This window comes from Mustela putorius, unplaced genomic scaffold, assembly GCF_011764305.1.
Source record: "Mustela putorius furo isolate JIRA1106 unplaced genomic scaffold, ASM1176430v1.1 tig00000174_pilon_pilon_pilon, whole genome shotgun sequence".
Lineage (NCBI taxonomy): Eukaryota > Metazoa > Chordata > Mammalia > Carnivora > Mustelidae > Mustela > Mustela putorius.
This window is the reverse complement of record NW_025421304.1, coordinates 3,532,281-3,551,637: the sequence shown is the minus strand read 5'-3', so window position 1 is coordinate 3,551,637 and position 19,357 is coordinate 3,532,281. Positions and strand designations below refer to the sequence as shown.

Genomic DNA, 19,357 nt, shown 5'->3' with positions numbered 1-19,357 from the left:
TCTCTGCTTCACAGGAAAGAAAGTCGAAGCGGAACACATCGTCAGGATCTGAAATGCTTGTCACCTGTGTGAGCAACCTCTTGATAGCCTTAAGGACACAGACCCGCGCCTCATTGGAAACTCCCATGAAACACACCGAGGGCCACCAGACCTTGTCTGGGAGAGAAAATGAGAAACCTTGGCGGAATTCATTGCAAAGGCCAAAACAATGACCTAGGGAGGGCAGAAGGTTGGAAGTTTTGCCAAAAGTCAAATGTATTTTTTGGCTATTAGTTGTCATGAATGGATGACAAAAGACCATGTGTGTGAGCACACTACCTGGGTAGAGGAGACCTGTGGCTAAAAGGTAGATCAGAGGAAATGCTGTTTTCCTGAGCCTTTGAGACCACTGGTAGAATTGGTTATTGTCTGAAGCGGAGTCAGATTTCTTTGAAGTAAATGAGTAAATTATTTTCATTGGAAAATAATATTAGACTTTCCATGATAGGTGTTCTTGCAATGCTAAACTCAAGACAAGGACTGTGTGTGTTTGTGTGAATCTAGAGGAAAACCTCACAAATATTTTCAGAATATGCTCCATCATTCCTTGGCAAGCTTCAGCTTCTAACAATTTTGCCAATTTTTAAAGAAGACTGCAACCTTATTTGCGAAATAATTAATTATGTACACAAAGAAAAGAAAAGGAAAAAAAAGAAACCAACCAAAAAAATGCCCACCAAAACCCAAGGCCTCAGATGCCAGGCTGTTTTCCCGGTTCTGCGATGATCTGACTGCCCGTGAGCTCACAGCACATACCGAGCTCTGGTCTGAACTGAAATTGTCAGAGTGGGTACATGGTGAGCACATGGGCCGAAGATAGAAGGTACCATATTTTTAATCATCAGGGGAAAGACCGGCTACATTCAACTTTCAAAGTTGGCCATCCTGACATGCTTGGCCTACTCTGCAAAGACTGAAATAGTTTAGCAAACATGGAATGTCAAAATAAATACCAACCCCTTTGTTGGGTGTGACGCGCACCAGTGGAGGTAGCCCACGGCCGGTGCCATGGGCTGAGGCGCTTGTGCTGGGAGAGGCTACGTGTTTTTCCTTCTTGACCAAGTGCTCAAGGGCCAGTTTCATGGAAGCCCTTCCAAGAAGGTCACCATTCTCGTTGGGGCTGCTGTAGCCTGAGCTCCTGAGATATTCCCTGGAGAGCCCCATTAGGATCCACCATGGCTCCTGTTTCTCGGTGACCTTCAGGCTGTGCTAGGTGATGTCCAAGGGCAGGTCGTTGCTCCAGCTGCAGGTTGACAGACTTGCGTGGGAGAGAAGCACCTTGAGGAGCTCTGGTCATTTTCCCAAAGTAGTCACTAACATGATGGAGCTGTCCCTGTGCACTAGGTACTGCCCCTTAATGCTCAGCTTATCCTTAGGACAACTTGTGGGGCAGCCATTATTACCCCATACTGCAGGCAGGGAAACCGAGGCACTGAGAGCTGAAGCAGCTTGCCCAGAGTGACACGGTCAGTGCCTGATGGAGCCAGGATTTGGACCCAGGCCACTTGGCTTCTTCCCAGTCCTCACCGAATGTCTGTATCCCACGTTCGCTCCACCGACAAGTACCAAGCCGCTGACTTTCCTGCACTTCTGGCTCTGGAAACGAGTGACTTATAGGGGCTCCTGGGTGGTTCAGATGGTTGAGCTTCTGCCTTCAGCTCAGATCATGATCTCGGGATCCTGGGATTGAGCCCCATATTGGGCTCCCAGCTCAGCTGGGCATCTGCTTCTCCCCCTCCTTGTGCTCTCTGTGTCTCTGTCTCTCTCAGATGAATAAATAAAATCTTAAAAAAAAAAAAGAGAGAGAGAGAGAGAAAGACTTACAGATTTTTCAGGATCCAGAATCCTCATGTCAGAAAATCTCATGGCCGACAAGTAGACTGAAGACACATACTGCTATCAGAGCGTCAGAGTAAAAACATGTAATTTTCAACGTCAAAATAAAGTCCTCTCGTTAAAGTGCCAATTCTCATAAGAATGACAGACCTGCATGTTCGCATTACAGCCGAAATCTCTCTCCCAGACTAATTTCTTCCCTGGCCTTCCTGCTTCTGCCCTTGCCTGCCTATGTGGCCAGTCGGGTTCTGTTCCAATCTAAGCCAGATGCCCTTATGTTACTTACAGTAAAAGCCAACTTCTTTTCAATGGCTAACCCAACTGCCCCCCCCCCTTATTTCTCTGACTGTGTCTCCTTTCCCTCTTCTTTATGTTCACCCTTTTGTAGACAAACTCGGTGTCAGGAACACTCCCATCCCAGGGCCTTTGCACAGGCTGTTCCCTAGATATCCCCATGGTTCAAATACCACCTTCTTGGTGGAATAGCCTCCTTCCCCATGAGAACATATTGACCTATTTGGGGGTATTACCTTGTGTCATTGGGCAGATGCGTCTGTAACTGGGGAGCTGCAGATGATGGAGGGGAATAAGAAGGGTGAGGCAGGGGCGCTGACCATCAGAGCAGCTTGGCTTAGAGGGTGAACAAAAGGAAGAGCACCCAAGCTGACTTGCAGAACTGACTGTTAAAGCTAACTGGGTTCAGACAAGAAACAAGACAGGTCAGCTAAGATCATGACTGCCTGGGATCAGCTTCCGAGAGCAGGGAGCCTGGGGGCAGGTGTCTGATGACCCTTGGTGGAAGGGCTTGCGTCCCCTCTGTTTGCTAGAGGAGAGCTGGAAAGAGGAATGCTGTTTCCTGAGCCACTGGGAAGGTCAAGACCAGAATGGGAAAGGGTCAGGTTTAGGAATCTGGCCAAAGACATCAGATGGAGGACTCCTCTCGGTCAGGATTGTCTTGAGCGGACAGAACTCAGAGGTTGGCTCAGTGACATCCTGTGGCTCCATCAGATCCCCAAATCCTCAAAAGGAAAGCCAGTTTCTGGATTTATTTTTAATCATATTCAGCTTATGTCTGTGATACTGACAGAGTGAGCATCTCAGCTGCAGGGGGACTCTGGCTCAGGCCAGGGCCCGTGGTCTACGAGTGAGGTGAGCTTGTCCAGGCTCTCAGCGGGGCGGGCACATCTCATCCCCGCACACCCGGGCAGCTTCAGTGCCCCTGATGAGCACGACTTCTTGAGGGAAACACCATTGATCAGGCCAGACGGGAAAACAAGTGGCCAGGACTAGGATGAGTGAATATTCATTTGGAAATGTCAATGCGCAAGGGAGATTATGCCTGCGGTGACTTGCCTGGCAGGATCGATTCAGGACCTGAGGTGAATCAGATGTCTCCAGGGGCTGAAGGCTTGGGCCGGGCATCCTGGGGATCATAGGGGTGGGGGGGAAGGGGCCTGAGAATGATCTGAAGGTCCACCTCAACCTCCTGGGCACACTAAGGGCCTGGGGCCAGGGGAAGCTGTGAAGTTTGGGACCAGGGTCCTGTCTCCTCACCTTGCAGTGGGTGGATGCATGTTTGGATTCATCTGCTTCTCCCTGGCAGCCTGGTCCCCGGCTGGAAGCCTCCTAAGCAGAGGTGAGAGGTCATTGCTGCTAGCCCGGGAACCCAGGACCCCTGCCAGCTCTTTCCTTGCCAGGTGCACTGTCACCTGGGGGGGGAAGGGTCTGCCTCTCCCCCCACGCAGCCCCAATTAACCATCTGCGGGAGCTGCTCTCGGCATGGGGGAGTGCCGCGGTCCCACTTCTCTGTGCAGGCTGCTCAGCTAATGAGGGGGTTTGTGAAATTTTTAATTATGGCTTCCATGCCTGGCTTAATTATTTGCATATGGCTTTTACAAGTGAGAAGAGGACGCCTGCGTGCTGCGTTTCTCCTCAGCCCCACGTTTGACTTTAATTAAAGGCAGAACCTGAGGTCTTTCCATCACTAATGATCGTGGAAAATTAGCTTCCAATTCCCAGGGGTCGCCAGAGTGATGCACCCTGAGGCGGAGAGGGGACAGAGGGGGAAGTGGAGCGGGAGGCACAGATGGCAGATGGCCCTGCTGGGCTGCCACTTCAGAGCCCCGCTCTAGCCCACCCGCCCTCCAGGCCCCCGCGGGAAAGGGGGCCTTGCTCACCTCTGCCAGGAAGGAGGGCTGACCCCAGGCAGCAGCTGGTGGGGGAAGCGCCTCTGAGCTGGGGGTGATGGTCATTGGTCATCGTCCCGGTGGCCGCAGGGCAAAGGGATGAAATGCCCACGTGTGTGCGCACGTGTGTGGACACACGTCCCCCCACACCAATGCTTGCCCAGACACAGCCACAAGCCCTCACCTTCTCCATTCACAGGACGGAGTCACAGACACACATGTGCTCACACACACGTGTGCTCACACACACAGTCCCAGGTGAGCCGAGCGCCCTCATGGAGGCCATCGTCTTTGTGGGAGCCAGCAGGCTAGTGCTGTGCTGGGAGGGGCAGGCCAACAGACTGGTCTCAAGGAGGGCTTCCGAGAGGGACGGAGTGGCCCTGCGCCCCTGCCCACTGACAGACCAGGTGTGTGCCAGCTTGGGTCCACAGTGTGGCTCCCTCTGTCACGGGCGGAGTGGTTAATCCTGGGACGTGACGTGGGGAGTGGCAGACAGCGCTTCTTGGACCTCAACCTGCAATAGGCCTCTATCACTTCACCACAGCGTGGCCTTGAACAAGTTACTCAGCCTCTCTGAGCCTTTTTCCTCATCCTAGTCCTAGTTTTTCACGCAGCTTTTGTACCTAGGGGACTCAGCAGCCCACTCTATGTCACGCCTTCCCCTTGTCTCCTGGTCTTTGAGTTTGGAAGCACTGATCTCACTCCCAGCTCCAAGAAAGGCAGTTTCATCCCACTGGTCCCAGGCCTGTGCCCACCAGCACGAGGCATACCCCCCAACCTTAGGCACTGGGTCAGGGCAGTGGCCTTCGGCTCAGGGTCCAGGAGCTTGGCTCCACGGTTAGGGACCAGGGCTCCCCCTCTCCTGCCAGATCCATCTAGGATCCCCTAGGCATCCTGTGGCCGCAGCCATCAAACAACCATGCAGAAGCCACCTGAGGATAAAACGTGCCCGAGGACAGAGGAGTGGAGCCTCAGGAAGGATCCGGGTCCTGATGACTCTGTGGAGCTACGGGATTCCCAGTGGGATAGGGTTTCTGTTACTTAACCTCTCAGCACATCCTGCTTGTCACAAGCCTTGTGTCAAATGCTGGCCCGACACTGTCTGCACACAGTTGATGACAACCACTGAGGCAGGCAGGAGCTGGGCTGCTGTGACAGCATACCACAGACAAGAGGGTTTCAACAGCTGAAATGTGTTGCCTCTGAGTCCCAGAGGCTGGAAGTCTGAGCTCAAGGTGTCAGCGAGGTTGGCCCCTTCTGAGGGTGGTGAAGGCAGATCTATGCCAGGCCTCTCCGCTAGATTCTGGGGAGGGGTTGCTGGTAATCTTTGGCATTCTTTGGCTTGTAGATCTCTGCCTTTATCCTCATGTGGTATTCTCGCTGCATGCGTGTCTGTCCAGATTTCCCCTTTTTATTACAACCCTGGTCATATTAGGTTAGAGGCTCAGCCCTACTCCAACGTGACCTCCTCTTAGCTCATTACCTCTGTGATGACCCTTTTCCCAAATGAGGTCATAGTCTGAGGTATGGGGGGTTAGGACTCCAACATGGGAATTTGGGGCGACACAGGGGCGACAGTTCAACCCATGACTGGTGCATAGGAGAGTGACTGTGTGTGCGTGTGTGCAGGCACGCATGTGTGTATCACTGCTGGGTGGACTGTGCCACCGCAGTGACTGTCCTCCATGCCGGAAGCCCTTGTTTCTGCGTGCGCGCCATCCAGTTACAGAGCTGTAGGGCGCAGCTCCACACCTGCAAGGCAGCGGCCTCTCCACACCAGCTGACTCACAGGCTTTTTCTCCTCTCAGCTGCTTTTGCATAAAATTCCTTGAATCCTTTTTATCCAGAGGTCAGGTGCCTTTCCCCAGTCTGGACGATGATTTTCATGGCCGCAGTGGCAATGGGTGGACACCCCCCCCCCCCGCCCAGCCAAATCCAGCTTGGACACGAGTTTTGATCGGCTCCGGTAGGTTTGAAAAATGTGTGTTGTTTGCCAATTTGAGAATCAGGAAATTTCACATTAAAAATCCAGGTTTCAGGGCGCCTGGGTAGCTCAGGTAGCTCAGTGGTTTGGGCTGCTGCCTTCGGCTCGGGTCATGATCTCAGGGTCCTGGGATCGAGCCCCACATTGGGCTCTCTGCTCCACAGGAAGCCTGCTTCCCTCTCTCTCTCCCTCTCTCTGCCTGCCTCTCTGCCTACTTGTGATCTCTGTCTGTCAAATAAATAAATAAAATCTTTAAAAAAAAAAATCCAGGTTTCCAGGGTGCCTAGGTAGCTCAGTCTGTTAAATGTCAGACTCTTGATTTTGTCTCAGGTCACCATCTCAGGGTCACAGGATCAAGCCTTGTGTTGGGTTCTCACTGCTCAGCAGGGAGTCTGCTTGAGATTCTCTCCGTCTCCCTTGGCCCCTCCCCTCCCTTAAATAAATAAGTAAAAAATCTTTTTTAAAAATCCATGTTTCCAATTTGGAAGATCTGAAGGTCTGGATCTGCCACCAAGGGTCATTGGCTATGTCATTTTGATAATAATTTCCATTATGAAAATGCCATATAGTTAGTATAGGAAATGGACTGCTTCTGACATGTGTGTTCACTGTAGACCAATGATTGGCCGCTCTGGATCTCATCATGAAAATGTGTATTTCTACCCGTGTCTTTCTCCTTGCAACAATCGTGCTGGAAATTAGGGCTTAAGTGCCCTTTCATATGACATTGTGATACAAGGACATGTGTGGGACCTGCATGGGTGCTGTTCTGCTGTGGGGTGCTCCCAGTCTGCTAAGTGCTGCCTACATCCTTGGCCCAGCAAACATGCCATAGAATAGCATGTCCAGAGATTGTAAATACTTAGCACCTTTTCTGCCTGTGTCCTTGAGGCCAAGAACTCAGGGACATGGGGCAGCAGAAAATAGGCTGAAAATTCAGGGGGAGATAAACCAGACCCGTGTGTTGTTCAAGGTAAGCAATGAAGTCAGCAAAGCTGTTTCGAGACCAGAACAAGACCACCCATGAAAGAGCATGTGCCCTGCAGGGAGAGGACTGGGACCCAGTGGCCCATACCACCCATCCTGAGCCTCTTCTCACTAGCCAGGCACAGTCAGGGAAGAGCCCAGAGCTCTTTCCTCTACATTAGTCTCTCACCTGTGTTAGAACAAAGCCCAGGGGCTCTAGGAACACACAGGAGGATGCCTCACTTGGCCTGGGACCTTCAGGGAATGGTGAGAAATGAGACTAAAGGCAGGAGAGCTGCAGACCCTGGATACTCAGTGAACCTTGCGGGATATGCTAAGACATTCAAACTTGAACCACTGGGCAACTGGGGGCCCTCAGACTCTTTTGCAAAAGGGAGGGATACCAAAGTGGGGTATCCTTTGCAAAGGGAGGGGACCAAAGTGGAGGTAGGGAGCTGTCCAGGTGCTGAATCAGCCTCACTGAGGGGCTGGAAAAAAGAGATGGAAAGGAAACACACAGGAGGCTGAGTCCACAGTTGGAATGTGGGGAGAGGTGGAGGGAGGGTTAGGGTGGCCCCAAATTTCTGGCTTCCCAACACCTTGTGGTGAAAGAGGGGGCAGAATTGGAGGGTCAGTGAGGTACTTGAAGCACAGGGTGTCTGCTGGAGGGAGACATGAGGCAGAGCCTCATGGAGAAGACAGGCTCCTGTCTTATGTCTAGCCACTCATTAGAACTTCCAGGTTACTCACATTCTGGTCCCCTCCTGGTAGCCTGAGGGGAGACCCAATTCTCCATAACCAGGGTAGGGCCAACAGAGTTGATTGCTCAGCTTGGAAGACACCAGCTGTTCTGAAGAGGGCTCCAGGGAAAATCATGCTGGACTAGAGAAGATCAAGGATGTGATGGTTAACCATGGAGCCACCTTAAAGGGGCCAGCCCGTTCCCAAAGGGGATGTCCGTGCATGCGCACTGTGCAGACACACAGGGCATACCTGCTAGACTCCGCATGACCTCAACCCAAAGGACTGAGCTGGTCCTGCTATGCAAGGATCCCTTCCCCTTCTCCCTCCTCTTCCTAGCTCTCTCTTTGCTTGCCACATATTGCCCGAGCACCTACTCTGTGCCAGGCATTCTTGGCAGCTGGAAACACAAAGGCAAGTCCTCTGGGGGCTCCCTGTGCCAGCCACAAGGAGAGGGATTCCCTGGAAGAAAGCCAAACCTCCTTGCCATTCTCTCTTCTTCTGGAGTCTATGGATTGCTGTTTGCAGCTTGAAGGCAGCTGCACCCTGCCAGGGGCCAGGGCATTCTAGGTTTACTCATACACTCCTTTCTGTCCATATTATACCCCAACTTTCAATTTTGAGAAGTAAATATGCAATTTTTTCCTCCCTGTAATTTTCCCTGCTGTGGCTGTGGATGTCAGAGCAGCTGGAAAATGTGAAAAGCTCAGTGCTTTCTAAAAGTAAAAGGAGGCTGTGCAGCATCATACGTCGTCTGCTGCTCTTGGCAAGACCCAATGGATTTGCTAGGGGGGTGATGCTCTCTAGGCTGTACTGTCAGGGGAACTTTTAACCCAGAAAATCCATGCCCCCGCCTTCCATTAGCAATGAGATAATCGCCAAGAACTAAGCATGTGTGTGTGCACACGCGTGCATGTTGCAGAGATGTCAGCCGAGGTGAGGTAAGGGTATCTGCTTACGCAGTCAGACTTTCTGTGTGTTCCTCTGGAGACTTTAAGCCCTTCATGTCTCAGTAGCTGAAGGTCAGGACAGTCTGATCTACGCTTTTGTTTGGAAGAAGCAGTGAATGGGGTGCGGAGAGGCAAGATTTGAGTCAGGCAGATCTGATATCACTTATGTAGACGTAACCTTGGCCATGTTTATTCTCTCTGGGTCCTAATTTCACCATCGTAAAATGATGTGCTATCCAGATCCCCCTGCAGGAAGGACTCACTGACTGCCCACAGGACGTGTGGCCAGCAGCCACCTCCCAGCTGTCAGCTTCTTCAGGATCTACTGTGGTTGCAGCAAACTGTCCTCTCTGGGGTCGTGCCTTTCCCTGGGCATGCCACATCCAGTTACTGAGCAGAGTGATGCATGAAGGCACAGTCATTTCTGCCTGCTGTGGGACACTCCCATGGGCCACACCTAATTCAGCCCTCTCTACTCAGGCTGGGTTGGACCTGCATCCCTGTCTAACCTCTTCTGCTTGCTTTGGCTTCCTCCCTTTTCCCTTCACAGGTTATGATCCTTAATAAAAGTTTTGTACCCTAAATTCCATCTCCACATCTCCTTACAGAGAACCAATCCCGTATCCAATAGGGATAATGATTTTATTTCACGAGGTTATTGCTCAAAAGCTAAATGGGATGTTTATATAGTATCCCGCATGCTACTTGGAAGGTTAACAAAGCATGATATACATCTATGCCTTCTCCTTGCCCTAAAAACTATGACACTAAATCCCATCCAGGCCTTGAGCCTGTGCTGTGTAATATTGGCTTGGAGAATGTGGCCCTGAAAGTCTGTGCTGCCTGCTAAGTTCGAGGGCCGAGCAGAGGACTCTGGAGCCAGTCTTGTCCCTGTGAAGTTCATTATCCATGGATCACATCAGCCCTCTGCAAGGTTCCTCCCTGAAAAAGAAATTGAGCATGCAAATGCTCTTTTATCATAATCACCACGTATCCACAGGGTAATTCATAAAAGAGCTGGAAATATATTGAAATTCAATATTGTTTGAGTCCAAATCAATATTAATAATTGTTTGCATTTTTAAAGTGCAATTTGCAATTGAAAAATGCACAAAGATCAACCAGTAGTTGCTAACACATCAAATTTTCCTATTAAAGGCATAGTCCCTTAACTTTAAAATGTTTCTTATACAACAAAGGATGGCGCTGATCCATGAAAATGGTTATCTATTATTTACGTGCACAACATTAGAATTTGCTTCCATTATGCACGAACGGAAAGGCCAGTTACCTTTAAGTTCTTGATTTTTAAGAAATTAAACTGTTCATTTTGAGATAATTTTAGATTCACATAACAGTTGTACGAAATAATACAGAGTAATTTAATGTGCCCTTTTTCCTGTTTCCTGTTCCTATACATCTTGTAATAGTATAGTATAATATCACAGTGAGGGTATTGACATTGATACAGTCAAGATGAAGGACATCTCCGTCACCACGAGGGTCCCTCCTGTTGCCCTTTTAAATTCTTTAAAAATTGAAGATATTTATTTATTCATTTGAGAGAAATAGAGCACATGAGTGGGAAGGAGGGGCAGAGAGAGAATCTCAAGCAGACTCCCCGCTGAGCAGGGAGCCTGACATGGGGCTCAGTCCCACGAACCATGAGATCAAGACCTGAGGTGAAACCAGGAGTTGGAGGCTTAACTGGCTGAGCCACCCAGGTGCCTCCTCCCCCTAATTAAAGATTTTTAGATGACAAAGGTGACTGTGGATACAGTGGAATCCCCGTCATTAGCCTTGTTTGGATTTCTGCCTTGAAATGAATTCCATCCCTAAATTGAGGCATGACTAAGTGTGGCTCAGTGTAGATGTTGAGACAGAGAGCAGTGGTCATGTAGGGAGGGAGTGACCTCAAGTGGGACTCGTCTCACCCAGACAGGCCTCAGAGAAACAAGGCTTTGTGGCTCAGAAAGAACCTGAGAGGGGTGCCTGTGTGGCTCAGTGGGTTAGGGCCTCTGCCTTCGGCTCAGGTCAGGGTCCCGGTGTCCTGGGATCGAGCCCCGCATCGGGCTGTCTGCTCCGCAGGGAGCCTGCTTCCTCCTCTCTCTCTCTCTCTGCCTGCCTCTCTGCCTACTTGTGATCTCTGTCAAATAAATAAGTAAAATCTTTAAAAAAAAAAAAGAAAGAAAGAAAGAAAGAACCTGAGAACACAATTTCAAGTTTAACACTTGGATTAGAGTCCTTTGCTCCCTCCACAAGGACAGAGTTGTCTTGAAGGGAAAGAGCTTGGCAGCTTTGGTCCATGGAGGCCAGCAGTGATCCAGATTTGTGGCCAGGGATGGGTGGCAGGTGTGCATAAGGGATGTCTTGGCTGAAAGTCCTCCTGCTCTGCCTGATTGTGGCTTTGTGCAAATGAAATTCACAAAAACACCTTTCTCTCTGGACATTTGTCTCATACCAGAGCTGCAAGGAACTTGGGAATATCTTCAATGTTCTGGGGGCACCTGGGTGGCTCAGTGGGTTAAGCCGCTGCCTTCAGCTTGGGTTGTGATCTCAGGGTCCTGGGATCGAGTCCCGTATCAGGCTCTCTGCTCAGCGGGGAGCCTGCTTCCCTCTCACTCTCTCTGCCTGCCTCTCTGCCTACTTGTGATCTCTGTCAAATAAATAAATAAAATCTTTAAAAAAAAAGCCATCTGGGTCTGGACTTTTGCTTTTTGGGAGTTTTTTGATTACTCATTTAATTTCACTACTAGTAATTCATTCAAATTTCATATTTCTTCCTGATTCAGTTGTGAAAGATTGTATGTGTTTAACAGTCTATCCATCTGTTCTAAGTTGTCCAATTTGTTGACTTTTTTTTTTTTTAGTAGTCCCTTATAATCCTTTGTATTTCTGTGCTCTTGGTTGTAACTTCTCTTTTGTTTTTTATTTTATGTATGTTAGTCCTCTCTCTTTTTCTTGATGAAAAAGTTAAATGTTTATTAATTCTATCTTTTCAAAGAACCAGCTAATCGTTTCATTGATCTTCTATATGGTTTGTTTGTTTGTTCGTTGGTCCCTATTTCACTTATTACTGCTCTGTCTTTATTATTTCCTTCCTTCTACCAACGTTGTGCCTTTTTTGTTCTTTTTCGAGTTACTTTAGGTGTAAGGTTAGATTATTTGAGATTCTTCTTGCTTTTGGAGGTAGGCCCATATCATTATAAGCTTCCCTCTTTTTTTTTCTTTTTTAAAGATTTTATTTATTTGACAGACAGAGACCACAAGTAGGCAGAGAGGCAGGCAGAGAGAGAGGAAGGGAAGCAGGCTCCCTGCTGAGCAAAGAGCCCAATACAGGGCTCCATCCCAGGATGCTGATATCATGACCTGAGTTGAAAGCAAAGGTTTTAACCCACTAAGCCACCCAGGCACCCCATAAACTTCCCTCTTAGAACTGCTTTTGGTGTTGTCCCAGAGATTTTGAACCATTCTGTTTTCATTTTCCTTTGTCTCCATGTATTTTTTTTGTTTCCTCTTTGATTTCCTCTTTGATCTACCAGTTACTTAGTAATGTGTTGCTTGGCTTCTACACATCTGTGTTTTTTCCAGTTTTTTCTTATAATTGATTTTTAGTTTTACACCACTGTAGTTGGAAAAGATGCTTGATATTATTTCAATCATAAATTTATTGAGACTTGTTTTGTAGCCTAACATATGATCTATCCTGAAAAATGTTTTATGTGCACTTGAAAAGAATGTATATTCTGCTGTTTTTAGATGAAATGTTCTGTATATATCTGTTAAGCCCATCTGGTGTAATGTGTCATTCAAAACTGCTGTTTCCTTATTGATTTTCTGTCTAGATGATCTATCCATTGATGTAAATGGGGTGTTAAAATCCGCTACTATTATTGGAGTACTCTCAATTTCTCTCTTTATGTCTGTTAATATTTGCCTTATATATTTAGATGCTCCTATGTTACGTGCACAGATATTTACAATTATATCCTCTTGTGGGAGTAATCCTTTTATCATTATACAATGTCCTTCTTTTTCCTCTTGCTACAGTCTTTGATTGCTTGCTATCCTCACTTTTTTTTCTTCCATTTGCATGGATTATTTTTTTATCATCCCCTCAGTTTTAGTCTTTATGTGTCTTAGATCTGAATGAGTCTCTTGAAGCATATAGTTGGGTTAGTTTTTCTGTATATTTAGTCAGCCTGTGTCTTTTGATTGCAGCATTTACCCCCAGTTACATTTAAAGTAATTATTGAAAAGCATGTATTTGTTGTCATTTGTTAATTATGTTTGTGATTGTTTTTGTAATTCTCTGTTCATTTCTTCTTCTCTTCCTCTCTTCTCTTGTGTTTAATGTCTTTTAGAGTTATACTTGGGATCATTTCTCTTTATTTTTTGTGTATCTATGATAGGTTTTTGGTTTCTGGTTACTATGAGGTTCATATGTAACATCCTATGTATATAGCAGTTTATATTAAGTTAATGGTCATTTAGGTTTGAACAAAATTTAAAAGCACTAAATTTTTTTTTTATTTGACAGACAGATCACAAGTAGGCAGAGAGGCAGGCAGAGAGGGAGAGGAGGAGGAGGCAGGCTCCCCGCTGAGCAGAGAGCCTGATTCAGGACTCGATCCCAGGACCCTGAGATCATGACCTGAACCGAAGGCAGAGGCTTTAACCACTGAGCCACCCAGTTGCCCCTAAAAGCACTAAATTTTTACTCCCCCTCCACATTTTATGTATAAGATGTCATGTTTTACATATTTTTACTTTATGTAAAGTAATTTACATTACTTTTTAACTACTTTTTGTAGATATAATTGATTTTACTGCTTTTATGTTTTAACCTTCATACTAGCTTTCTAAGGGATTGATCTACTACTTTTACTATATGTTTGCTTTATCAGTCAAAGTTTTTTCTGTCATAATTTTCTTACTTCTAGTTATGGGTCTTTTCTTTTACCGGAAGAATTCCCTTTAACATTTATAGTCTAGTTTAGTGGTGATGCACTCCTTTATCTTTTGTGTGGGAAACACTTTTATCTTTCTTTCAATTCTGAACATTGCTGGGTAGAGTATTCTTGGTTATAGGTTTCTTCCTTTCAGTACTTTGAATTCCTCAGGCTGTTTTCTCCTGGCCTGCAAAGTTTCTGCTGAGAAATCAGCTGATAGCTCTATGGGGTTTCCCTTGTATGTAACTGTTTTTCTCCTGTTGCTTTTAAAATTCTCTCTTTATCTTTAGTTTTTCCTATACTTTATAATAATTACAATAATTGTAATTATTGTGTGTCTTGATGTGGACCCCCTTGGGTTCATCTTGTTTGGAGCTCTCTGGGTTCCTGGATCTGGATATCTCTTTCCTTCCCCAGGTTAGGGAAGTTTTCAGTTATTATTTCTTCAAATAAGATTTCTATCTCTTTTCTCTCTCTTTTCTCCATTTGAGACTCCTGTAATGTGAATGTTATTTTGCTTGATGTTGTCACAGAAGTCCCTTAACTTATTTTCATTTTTAAAAAACCTTTTTTCTTATTTCAGTCTAGTTGTTTTTTACTACCCTGACTTCCAGATCATTGATCTGTTCTTTGCATCCTCTAATCTGTTGATTCTTCTGGCGTATTTTTCATTTCACTTATTGTGTTCTTCAGCTCTGACTGGTTCTTTTTAAATATTTTTATTTATTTTTATTTATTTATTTGATAGACAGAGAGAGATCACAAGTAGGCAGAGAGGCAGGCAGAGAGAGGGGGGAGCAGGCTCCCCACTGAGCAGAGAGCCTAATGTGGGGCTCCATCCCAGGACCCTGAGATCATGACCTGAGCTGAAGGCAGAGGCTTAAACCACTGAGCCACCCAGGCGCCCCTCTGACTGGTTCTTTTTAAATACTTTCTATCTCTTTGTTGAAGTTCTTATTGAGTTCTTCCAGTCTCCTCTCAAGTCTGGTGAGTATCTATAACCATTAATTTGAATTCTTTATCAGATAGATTCCTTATCTGTGTTTTGTTTAGCTTGTGTTCTAGGGTTTTGTCTTGTTCTTGTGTTTGAATTCTATACCTCTGCCTCCTTACTTTGTCTGACTCTGCGTTTGTTCTATATGTATATATGTGGTGCTCCTCTATGTGGGCTGGAAGCACCCTCTAGTTAGGACTGAGCTGAGTGCTGAGGGTGCACTGGTGGATGGGGCCAGTTTTCAGCCTAACTTGTCTGGTGGGCGGGGCTTGGCTCACATGCTATTGGATAAAAGAGTCATGTGCTAGTTGGTAGGGCTCATTCCCTCACTCCCTGGGTCAGGATTTGTTCTGGAGATGTGCCATTTCTGAACAGAGCTACCTGTTGGGTGTGGGAACTGATAGTCACTCTGGCAGGGCATCAATCCCGGCTGGGGCTGCTCCTTGTGGGAGCCACTTTGGAGAGGTGCCTGCTGGTAGGTTGGTTTGGTGGTGGAGGGGCTAGTCTTCAGAAGAATTCTGGGGCAGGGCAAGTTAGATGGAGAGTGTCAGAACTGGCTACCTCAAGCATCTGGCCAAGACAAAAGGCAGGCAAGAGAAATAGCACCTGCCAGGACTTCCCATTCCTGGAGAAAACTCTCACAGATCCCTAACCCTCCCCCACTTTCCTCATTGACTTTGGATCAACACATTAAAACTTCAGTTTCGCGTAGGAGTTTCCTAGCATAATCCATTTTATGGCATCTAAATGACTTGTATATTTGTACTTATGTATATTAAGACATATATATATATATACATATATATATGTATATATATATATGAATAGATTCCACTTTTACCTCCATGAGTGTATTGGTCTTTAAGCCCCATGATTTGAACTCTGCCTTACCAAAATGAAGATACAAAAGAGGCATCCTTGTGGTGAGTGTGCATTGGGTATGTGGGAGCTGCCAGGTTCCATCAGGATCTCTAATGGACCCCACTTCCTCGCCTCCTCTTTTCTCACAGGACTGAGCTCCTCTTTGGACCTAATTCTAACCTAGACCTGATCCAAACAAACCCACAGCTCCCTGAGAAAGCATAACCTTTTAGAAATACCAGGTCCGTGGAGTACCTCTCTGCAGATGGCCCAGATATGCTCACACCACATACAACACAGGTTAAGTTGATCACCTGCCTTGTGCCAGACACTGTGTAAGTGCTGGGAATACGAAGGTGTGGAGAGGGTGTGACACTGCTCTCGGGGCTCCACGTGTTTGAGACAGGTGTGTGAACACTCTCCGCATGGTGAGAGAAGGGCTGTTATCGAGGTAACACATGCTTATGGGATTGGGGGTACTGAATCTGCATCCCAGATTCTGCCAGGGTGGGACTCGGTTTCTCTACCTGCAGAATAACTGTCCTCTAGCCTGCCTCATAAAATGCCCTAAAAGTGAAGTCTTGGGCAGAGATGGTATCCACAGTGTAGTCCTTCCCCTGAAAGCAATCAGGGCATCATAGCTTGTGACTCCTTGGCCAGGCTCTCAGAGATCCCTCGCTGCACCTGTGTGTTTGCAGGCTTCCCCTCTGCCTCTCTGTGTAAGCAGTGGTGGAAAGCTGGGCTGTAGCCTAGTAGATTCGTGGGGACAAGGCTTTGGGGCTGTTTGAGCCTGATTTATGCCTTTACCTCTGCCTTAGGGCTCCCTTTCTCCCACCCAGCAGAAAGTATGGGGAATTGGAGGGAATCCCTGCCTTATAATGGAGAGGAGTAGGGCAGGTGAACTGCCTTCCCCAGGAGAGGGGAGCACCCACGCGGGCTGGGTGTGCTGAGGCTAGGCTCTGTTCATTTCAGGACCCAGGTCAGCGCCCTCTTGCATCTGGCAGGGCAGGAGTCCACAACCCCGCCTCTGTCTGTCTTGTAGCCTTTCGTCACCCTTGCTGGGCATTGCAACTTTATGCCTACGCATAAAAACTAGAGGGACTCATCCCAGAGTTTGCTGCTGCCGCTGCTGCTGTTAGGTTTTAATTAGCTGCAGGATTTTAATGAGCTGAAATCAAGAAGAACCCCATCTCAGAAGCAAGCAGGAGCCACACACACGGAAGAACTTGTCTGACAAAACAGATGGAGGTGGTGTTCTCTGGGGACTGGGCTGTGTGCTCCGTTTCAGTGAGGAGCAAATGAGTTCCTGAGGCCAGGAGGCTGAGCAGGGAAGGCGGGAGGTCAGCCCCATCGCAGGAGGCTTGTCAGGGGTGGAGCGGAGGTTCAGCCTCCTCTGCCCGCGGTGGAATGCTTGGTGCCGGATTCAAGGTGACGGCAGTGCCTGGCTCCATTCTCCTCAAGTTGCCATAGCAGCCTCTCTCCCGATGAGCAGCTCCTCCTGGAGCCCTCAGCTGGGAGGGACGTCATTGTTCGCTCCTGCCCGTGCACGGAGGAGACTGACTGGACAGAGAACTTTCTGGGGCCCAGGGTCCACACACCAAGTGGGTGCTCCCAGGAGCACAGGGCCGGACGCCTCCGGCTGCCTCCAGTGGGGCACTGGAGTGGGTCCTCACAGCCCGAGGGGTTCCTCTGGGTGACTGGGGGAAAGCATCCAGACCTTGGAGCAGCCGCAGCCAAGCGTGTCCTTGGAGCCATCCGTCCATCGCCTGCCGGCCTGTCGCCACTGGAGGTGCGTGCGTTTTGGCTGAATTCCCAAGTCCTTGCTTGTGCCCTAAAGTGAATTTTCCCGAGACAAATTTTTAAATTGGATAAATAAGGAAATGGGAGGAATCCTTGGCCCTGACCTGTGTCCCAGGAGGTGTTTGCAAAATTAATTGCATTTTTTTTTTCCTTACAGTAAAAATTGGTGATGCCATTCAGGCCTCAGGGAGAGCACGCCACTGGGAAAACTAGGGATTGTGAGGACAGGACAAGTGGGCTGTTTATTTTTCTTGCCTTACTCCTCCTCACTCTGCCCTCAGTTACTTGAATTTTCTTATTGTCTGTTGGTCCTGGAAGAGAGGCAGGGAGGTGGGGGGTGGGGGAGACTTGTCAGGGGAGCCGAGTGGGATGCTGCACACTGTAAGGCTGTAACAGTCCCAGGTGGGAGTGGAGGACTGTGAGTATGTCTTCAGGGCCCTGGGCAGCCTGGCCCCGGCCTGTGACAGATCACGGAGGCCACTCCCCCTACAGCAGCCCAACTCCCAGGAGACAGGCAGCCTTGGACCAGCATCTCCCCGTTGCCTTGAAAATAACATGTGACTTTGAAGACAAGGACCCTCGTGGGAACAATAGAGGATCAGATACACACACTCCCTGGAGTGTCGGGTGATCGCCTATCCACCCTCCACCTTTAAAGGAAGGAGGTTCCTATGGGTTCTATGATGTTGGCCCCCTCCTGGGGCGGTGAAGACCCAGCCAGCCTGCAAACCAGTTACCCAGGAGGGGAGGCATGTTAACCTTTTGATTCCATTTGCACATAGCAGGGAGTTGGCTGATTAGATGGTCTGCAGTGAGGACTAAACACTGAGAGGAAGGCGTCTGAGGGGAATGCTGGAGTCTGATGCTTAGGGAGGGTTCAGGGAGAGCCACGCCTGCCTCTAATGCCAGCTTCCCTGGGCATGGAGAACAGAGAGGGTGCTGTATTCTCCTGGACGTCAACAAAAGGTTGGGTCTCTGAGACCAGACACTTGAATGGTTGATGCTTCCGCTGTGGTGAAGGTGCAGGTCCTAGGGCTGATTTTCTCCCCCTAACCCTTGCCCCCCTGATTGGGGGCCAGGGATGTGGTCCTCATCCTGGTTCCCAGGCACGTGGGCTGCTGGAGACTGGCTCTGTGTTGGGGGTTGGGGGTCGGTTCAGAAACAAGTGAGGACAGGTCGCAGCTGCAGAATGGGGGAAGTCTGTATTGGCTTGGACTGTGCCAGTGGGGCAGTGACTGGGAGTGGGAGGGGACTGGCCAGTCCTTCCAGAGCCACTTTGGCCGTGCCAGTTCCTGCAAACAATGCAGTGATGATAGCATGTTCTTCTGAGCCACCCCCGACAACCTGCTTTTTTCCCATCCACTAGAGCCTTTGCATCAAGATCGGGTGGCACTTTATTAGCTGTTTTACTGGGCAGCAGTGGGCCACAGCCATAAACTGGCCACTCTCTTTCCCTTCCTTTCTACCTTCCTCTCTCTTTCCCTCACCCTAGGTCAGATGGACCTCCTGGCCTCGTGTCTGACCCAGGAGGCCCGTGAGGCTGCAGGCAGCATGCGACCACCCCAGCCCCACACATCAGGGCTTTGTGGTACTTTCTTTACAGCTTGTGGCCTTGCTGGGGACTGTCGATGGTGTGTGCGTGCGTGCTGTGTGTGCATACGTGTGTGTATGTCTGTTAGAGCCCTTGCATCTGATCTGGAAGGGCCTTGAGCCGCCTCCCCTGCTCCCTATCTGAGGGTCTTGTCCCTGCCGAATCCATGTGTGTGACACTTTCCCACTCTTCTGACTCCTTTCCGTGGGGGTTAACCAGAGGGGGGTTAAGCCCACTGCTTTGGGACAGGAGGCCCTCTGCCCACCCCCCTTCCCCCAGACCTCGAGGCTGGCCCTGCACAAAGGGCCTGTCACTGGGAGACTGAAGGACACAGTGTTGAGAGTGACCTTGTCCTTCAGAGGGGCCTGGGATCTGCACCACTGTGTTTGTGTCTTTGCAGGACATTGAGCCAAGCACTGCCCCCCCACCCCCCACCGCCAGGACAGTCCCATCCTGG

The 19,357-nt window shown here is 48.6% G+C and overlaps 1 protein-coding gene across 2 annotated transcripts in view; it reads left to right on the top strand.

The window, feature by feature from the left end:
* Positions 1-19,357, top strand: part of CHST8 (carbohydrate sulfotransferase 8) — a 123,914-nt gene that overhangs the window by 39,453 nt on the left and 65,104 nt on the right. The window contains exon 1 of one of the 2 annotated variants that reach the window (XM_004765201.3): positions 16,877-17,298. The exons of the other annotated variant lie outside the window; for it this stretch is intronic. The gene's annotated coding sequence lies outside the window, so the exon portion shown is untranslated. Of the gene's footprint in view, positions 1-16,876; positions 17,299-19,357 lie in introns of those variants that run through there. 2 annotated transcript variants of the gene reach the window in all.